The sequence below is a fragment of the Mustela lutreola genome, chromosome 1 (assembly GCF_030435805.1).
Source record: "Mustela lutreola isolate mMusLut2 chromosome 1, mMusLut2.pri, whole genome shotgun sequence".
Taxonomy (NCBI): domain Eukaryota; kingdom Metazoa; phylum Chordata; class Mammalia; order Carnivora; family Mustelidae; genus Mustela; species Mustela lutreola.
In genome coordinates, this window is record NC_081290.1 from 25,136,357 (window position 1) to 25,143,844 (window position 7,488).

A 7,488-nucleotide genomic window follows, 5' to 3' on the forward strand; every position below is an offset into this window, starting at 1 on the left:
GCTTAAGACACTGAGCCACCTAGGCACCCCTACAACATGGCTTTAAATCAGATGAGCAGCCATAAATATTATTCTAGGGTAATCTGAGAATCCATATGGATTTTAGTTTATTATAAAAATATTTGGGGACAGACACAGTAAATATGTATATACAGTGTGAAATCATCAAGGAAAAATGGAAACAGGATGATTTCATACATGTAGCCATCTATTTAATGTTTATAAGGCACTAACTATATTTATAAGGCACTGTTGTAGGTATTGCAAAAATAGAGGGAAATAATGTGAATATTTCTCTGCTGGTGTTTAAGACTGTAGAGCAAAGTGATAAGCTCATGAGATAAAGAAACATACTGTTTAGGCTCAAATCCTGGTTCTACCATTTTCTAGCTATCTTGGCCCAAGTTACCTAATTTCCTTTGCCCTCAGTTCGCATATATGTAAAATAGGGATGAAGATGGTACCTATGTTATAAGGATGTCTGTGAGGCTAAATGGGTTGATAAGTACAGAATTCCAGGAGAAAAATTTTCCACATTGCTTCTATGGGCCCATGGCAGAGTTTTTCTGGTTTCTGTTTTGCAGCTCCTCCTGGTTGGATGCTGTGCTCTTGCCTTAAATCTACCCATGGCCAAGTCTCTTATCACGTGAGTGTTAGAACTCTTTCCTTCAGCTCTTGGGAATTAACCTCTGGTCCAATAACTCCCTCCCTACCCACTTCTCTCTCCCAGCTCCATGGTATAGGTTATGAATCTGTCAGTCAAGCTTTAGGCTTCATCTTTTTTTCTGGCAGTAAAACATTTCTCCTCTCTTTTGAATTTAATATTTACTATATTACTATTTTTTACAATAGACTATTTTTTAGAGCAGTTTTAGACTTTAGGAAAAATTGAGAAAATAGCCCAGGCAGTTCCCTATACTCTCTATTTTCTCTGTTATTCACATCTTCAGGTATGTTTGCTAAATTTAATGAACCAATATTGACACATTATTATTAACTAAAGTCCACAGTTTATTTATTTTTTTTTTAAGATTTTATTTATTTATTTGACAGACAGAGATCACAAGTAGGCAGAGAGACAGGCAGAGAGAGAGAGAGAGGAAGAAGCAGGCTCCCTGCCAAGCAGATGCAGGGCTCGATCCCAGGACCCTGGGACCATGACCTGAGCGGAAGGCAGAGGCTTTAACCCACTGAGCCACTCAGGTGCCCCCATAGTTTATTTCTGATTTCCTAAGTTTTTACCTAATTTCCTCTTTCTGTTCCAGCATCCTGTTCAGGATACCACGTTACATTTAGTCATCATATCTTCTGTGGCTCCTCTTGGCTCTCACAGTTTCTCAGACTTTCCTTGTTTTTGATGACCTTGACAGTTGTCAGGAGGACTGTTCAGGTATTTTGCAGGATGTCTCACTATTGGAACTTGTCTAATGTTTTTCTCATGAGTAGAGTGGGGTTATGGGTGTTTGGGGGTTAGATCAGAGAGGTTAGGTGCCATTTTCACCGTATCATAACAAAGGTACCTATTATCAACATGACTGACAGCTGTTTTGACCTTGATCACCTGGCTGCCATCGTGTTTGTCGATGTCACCACAGTGGTTAGTCTTCCTTAATTTCCATACCACAATCTTTGGAAGGAACCCTCACCTAAAGAGTGGGGAGTTATGCTCCCCTTTATTACTGCTTTTTAATGGCTATATTTGATTTAGGATTTTTTAAAAAGATTTTATTTATTTATTTCAGAGAGAGAGTACGTACGTGTGAGGGAAGGAGCAAAGGGAGAGAGAGAATCCTGAAGCAGACTCCCCGCTGAGCACAGAGCTGTTAAGGGGCTTGATCCGAAAACCTTGAGATCACAATCTGAGCCCAAACCGAGAGTCAGTCTCGAGAGAGCCACCCAGCCGCCCCTATTTGATTTAGGATTTCTGTATGTTTGCAGAGTCGAGGGGTTCTGGGTTGGCTCTGTCAAATTGCTGGTTATAGAAATTGATTGAGTCCTTCTCTATGATACAGTGACACTCTACTCTTTGGTTCCTATCTTGCATCATTTCTGCAGCATCTCACATGGATGATTACTACCTCCCTCGTTTCCCCCCTTTTGTTGCCCTTGTACCACCATACTGTCTCAGTCTGCCTTTTGCCACTTTGGCTATTTCCTTTCATTTTCCCTTGTCAGTCCGTCCTCCTCTCCCTATCTGGAATCAATCGAAATTCCTTCATTCTAGATCCTCGTACCTTCTCACTCTCTCCCTAGGCCATCTCACCTCTTGGCTTTTGAACCATCTCAGTGATTTCTTTCTTTCTTTCTTTTTAAGATTGATTGATTGATTGATTGACTGATTGATTTTAGAGAGAGGGGGGTGGCGGGAGGGGCAAATGGAGAGGAGAGAATCTCAGGCAGAGTCACCACTGAGCGCTGAGCCCAGCATGGGGTTCAATCCCATGACCCATGAGATTAGAACCTGAGCCAAAACCAAGAGTCAGTTGTTCAACTGACTGAGCCACGCAGATGTCCTGCCGTCTCAGTCATTGCTATGGTACTTTTATCGTCTATTGACTGATGGATCCCAATGTATTTATTTATTTAATCCAAGACTTCTGATTTGAGCCTCTTGCTCCCCTTTTCTGTTCTCTATATTATCTGTCTAACCATTCATGCATGCACACTTCTATCCATCTATCTTTCTAATATCTTTATCTATGTTCTACCAGTCATCTCCATTGGGTGTCTCACATTCCACAAACTGAATCCATTATCCTCTTCTACAAACCCAGGAGATCTTTAGGTGTGGCTGAACTCAGGGTACTTAAACATGATCATCAAGACAAAGTCATGTTTGCTTCATTCCTTGGCTCTGCTTTCCTCAGGGTTGGCATCATTCCCAACCATTTTCTACCATTGCAAGAACAGCACAGATCCTGGTAGATCCATAGAAAAAGAGTTTTTTCCCCTTCCCCATAGTTCTATTAAAAGTCCTGGTACTGAATCTCACTGGGTCTTCTGAATTATGTGTCCAAACCAATCACTGTGACCCAAGGTTATCCTATGCTCTCTGAATTGCTAGCTTTAGGCCATGAGCTCACTCTTATGATTGGGGATATGGTCAGCTTAACCCAGTCACATGTACTGAGAGTGGGGGAGGGAGGTATGATTTAACACAAGTCATATTGGGAATGTGCTGTTTTCAAAAGAAGTAGGGGATGTGTTCTGGGTAGGTTGGACTACTGGCGTCCCATTTGGGAATTTTAAAATGCACTGGCTTTCTTAGGCACACTGCCTCCCTTCACATATGAACTTCAGACTCTTTACCAAGGCCTGCAAGTCTCTCTCAACCTCCTTGACCCCATCTCAGTTTGGCTCTGCCTTCCTTACGATGGTCCAACCATGCCGGCTTTAGTTTGAACCTGATTTAGGTCATTCTCTTTTCTGCCTTAGAGTCTTTAAACATTGCTATAGACTGGATGTTTGTGTTTCCCCAAAATTCATAGGTTGAAATCTTTTTTTTTTTTTAAAGATTTTATTTATTTATTCGACAGAGAGAGATCACAAGTAGGCAGAGAGGCAGGCAGAGAGAGAGGAGGAAGCAGGCTCCCTGCTGAGCAGAGAGCCCGATGCGGGACTCCATCCCAGGACCCTGAGATCATGACCTGAGCCGAAGGCAGTGGCTTAACCCACCGAGCCACCCAGGCGCCCCATAGGTTGAAATCTTAACTTTAGTGTGATGGTATTGGGAAGTGGGGACTTTGGTAGAAGATTAGGTCATGCGGGTGCAGAAATAAATTTCTGTTGTTTATAAGTCTGTGATATTATCTTACAGTGTCCCAGACTGTTGCTACCAACATGCTGGTCCCACTTCCTGGAGCTTTCTCTTCTCCTCTATTTCCTCATCCTCATACTTTTGAATGAATCATGAGGTTAAATGTCATTTCTCTAGAGAAGAGTTCCTGGTTTCTCAGAGTGAGTTAGGACCATTAACTATTCTCATGGTCCCCTGTACTTCTGCACAGGACTGACTACAATTCTAACAGTTAATCATTTTTGTAATTACTGGTCAGCCCTCCACAATGGGCTTTATGCTACACGAAGGCAGGAATTGTGTTTTGTTTAATATCTTATTGCTAAGCCATAGTTCCTGGCAGAGAATGTAGCACATGGGAGTCATTCAGAGCATATTTACTTAATGAAGGAATGTGTGGAAAAGTGAGGGTTTACATGCTGTCAGAGTCAGCTTGGGCTGTCATGACAAAATACCATAGAGTGGGTGGCTTGAACAACAGAAGTTGATTTCTCACCACTCTGGAGACTGTAAGTCCAAGATCAAAGCCCTGGCTTATTTGGCTCCTGGTGAGAGATAGCTTCCTGTTATGTAGGTGGTAATCTTTTCTCTGTATCCTCACATCAAGGGGGGAGAGGTGGGGAGAGCAAGCTCTTTGGTCTCTTCTTATAAAGGCACTAATTCCATCCTGAGGACCTACCCTCATGACCTCATCCAAACCTAATTACCTCCAAAGGTTGTACCTCCCAATACTGCCATCACAATGGAGGTTAGTACCTCCACATATAAATTTGTTGGGGACACAGTTCAGTCCATAGCATTACCTCATTTGACCTTTGATAACTTCATGACATAGATTCGATTTCAGGATGAAGAGAAGGAGGCTTAGAAAGTTGAATCTGGTGCTTGCTTCGGCAGCACATATACAAAAATTAGAACGATACAGAGAAGATTAGCATGGCCCCTGCGCAAGAATGACACGCAAATTTGTGAAGTGTTCCATATTAAAAAAAAGGAAAGGAAGGAAGAAAGAAAGAAAGAAAGAAAGAAAGAAAGAAAGAAAGAAAGTTAGTTGAATCTGCCCAAAGCCACTTAGGTAGTGACAGAACTTGGAAGTTTTCAAATCTAGGAATATCTGCCTTAAAAATCAACGGAAGATCTGTTGCCTCCTGAGGCTCCTGACACATAATTATTGTTTGCTTTTGTCTGAAGGGAAATGTGGTAAGTGTGTGAAGCAGGAATGAAGAGGGGACGGGAAATGGAGAAGAGTCTATACGGTAGAGAGCAGGGGAACGCCTGGACACTGAGGGAAAATCAACTGAGAAATGGGAGTTTGTTCCCAGGAAGAGACTAGAGCGGGAGTTTGACAGGAAACTGGACCCTGGAGGGTTTGGGGTGGAGTTTGGGATTAGGATGTCAACCATCATCAGGGAAATATTCGACTCATCTTCTCTTATCGTCTCCCCCTCATTCCCAGGTCCCACACCCTTTTGCTAGCTCTGACAGGTTTTTGAGAGCAGGGAAAAGAAGAGCGAAAGAGGAAGAACAAAAATAAGACAGCCCCCACCTTACACTGAGGCCGCGGGAGATACAAAGACCACTCTATTGAACAGATCTTAGAATAAGAACATTTCTCCCACACAGAACCAGTGTTAAGATAAAAGGTGACATTCTCACAGTCCTCAGAAGCCTAACTAACTCGCGACATTCTGGAGCTAGCGCTAGTAACAACACACCTCAATTCAGAGAACATGGATTGGGCTCCTTTTCTGAAGCAGGAACTTGGGAAAATGCTGAGGTGGAAGGAGCTGTGGGTAATTTCCTCTGCCCTTGGGAAGTTGTCAGCTATGTGATGATTTAAATACTTTGGGGCACCAGTCCCTTATCTTGGCCACTGCTTCCACAGAAAGGTGAGTTCCAGTTACCACACCACGTTGGATGTAGGCCAGGCCTGGAACATACTGATTTTCCTTCCTCTTGTTCCCTTTTCTTACCTCCCATTTGCATGCTCTCCTTTAAGAGAATGGGGCCACTGGCCTCTTGTGTCCTGCAGAGAAGGAAATTCAGGAGCTTGGCTTACCAGTGCATTGAAGTCGAAGCCCTAAGTTTGACTTTTAGATAGCCATTTGGCCATGAGAAAGTCACATAGCGTCTCTGAACTGAAGGAAGGAATTACATCCTCCTTGGTTACCTCACTGGGTTCTTGGGGATTATTATATGATTTGTTAGGTATGTGCTTTACCATAAAGCATTAACCGTAAAGCATAAACCGTAGAGCATTAAACAATGCAAACAACTGTGCTCATCCTCATAGAGCTAATTAGGGACCCTAGACATCGTTTATTGCTACCCCATAGCTGCTGTGTGCCAGGCCCTCTCTAAGCATTTTATGTATTTGCAGAGCAGACCAGTGGGGTTAGGTACTTTTATCCTCATTTTACACATGAGGAACAGAGAGGTTAAGTGACCTGTTCAGGGTCACATAGTAAGGGGCAGAGTTGAGACTCAACAGCAGGCAGACACACTTTGGAGCCCATTGCTAACCACCAAACTAAACTGCCTTCTGTGTGCTTTGTTAGTACCCTCTGTGAACTCCTCTGGGACCACTTGACGGAATTATAATTGCTCACCTCAGTGATAAATAAGCTACTAGATTAGAGGGACTGTATCTCATTCACACACACAGTACCTGACACATAGTCAGAGCTCACTAAATATTTGTTGAATGAATGAATGTCCTCTGGGGAGGCATACAGCAAGTCTGATACAACTCTTGTGCTTTTGCTTTGTCTTTTCTTGGCTAGCTACCCTCATTTCCTTCAAGTATTTCCAGTAAGAAAATGGTATTTCTTGCTATCTTCATTGTCCTCTTTTGCATTTTCTCAAGGTCAATACTGACCCATCTAAAGGGAAAAGTTAGAATGTGAACACTGTACTTGGAGAATGGTCTAACCAGCACTGGATCCACGGTGACTATCCTCTCTGGCCTCCATCGTGTATAATCATTATCCAGGACTCTTAGGAGCTCACTCTGGCTCCTGAAGTTTTTGTATGTCTGGACAGTTTCTTGACTATGAAACTTAGTATCCAAAGTGACCCCTAGGCCTTTACTAGTGGTCTAAGCAGGTAAGTAAAATCTGTTATACTCTTCCTTTCTTCCCTTCCCTGTTCTCCCCTCCCCTCCCTTCTCCACTCTTCCCTTCGGTGGGAGGAGCTGTAAGGAAGGAAAAGGGATTCCCTAAAGCTCTAACGGAAGCGAACAGGTTATGGTTGATGAGGGAGTTGGGGCAGAAGACTGCATCTTTTAATCTGGAATCCAGAGAATGTGTCAATTTTGTTTCGTGTCATGACTACAGTGAGTTTTCTTCTAAAAACCATAGCATCACTGGTTTAATATATTGGACTATATTTAAGGGGATGATAAGACACAAGGTTTGAGTTTGGACATGTTTTGAAAATTCCTGTATTAAAGTGAACAAACATATTTGCAGTGTTTCTGTTGGGCTCCTCAAACTGGGAAAGTACAGACTCTGGTTCTCATCAAGACTAAGGAAACTGACAAAAAGCGAGATTCAATTATTAGATAAATAGGCAGACACACACTATAAATTCTCTCTTCCAACCAGTGTTTTTATTTTTAGTTGTTCTGATCAGAGATTACTTGAGGTGACTAAGCGCTTCATTGGACACTCCGAGCTCCGTCCTTTGAGTCG

The 7,488-nt window shown here is 42.6% G+C and overlaps 1 non-coding gene across 1 annotated transcript; it reads left to right on the top strand.

Annotated features, from left to right (window-relative positions):
• Positions 1-4,677: 4,677 nt before the first annotated feature.
• Positions 4,678-4,784, top strand: LOC131822859 (U6 spliceosomal RNA). Its single transcript, XR_009350345.1, has one exon. It is a non-coding gene; the product is annotated as a U6 spliceosomal RNA (small nuclear RNA).
• Positions 4,785-7,488: the final 2,704 nt, after the last annotated feature.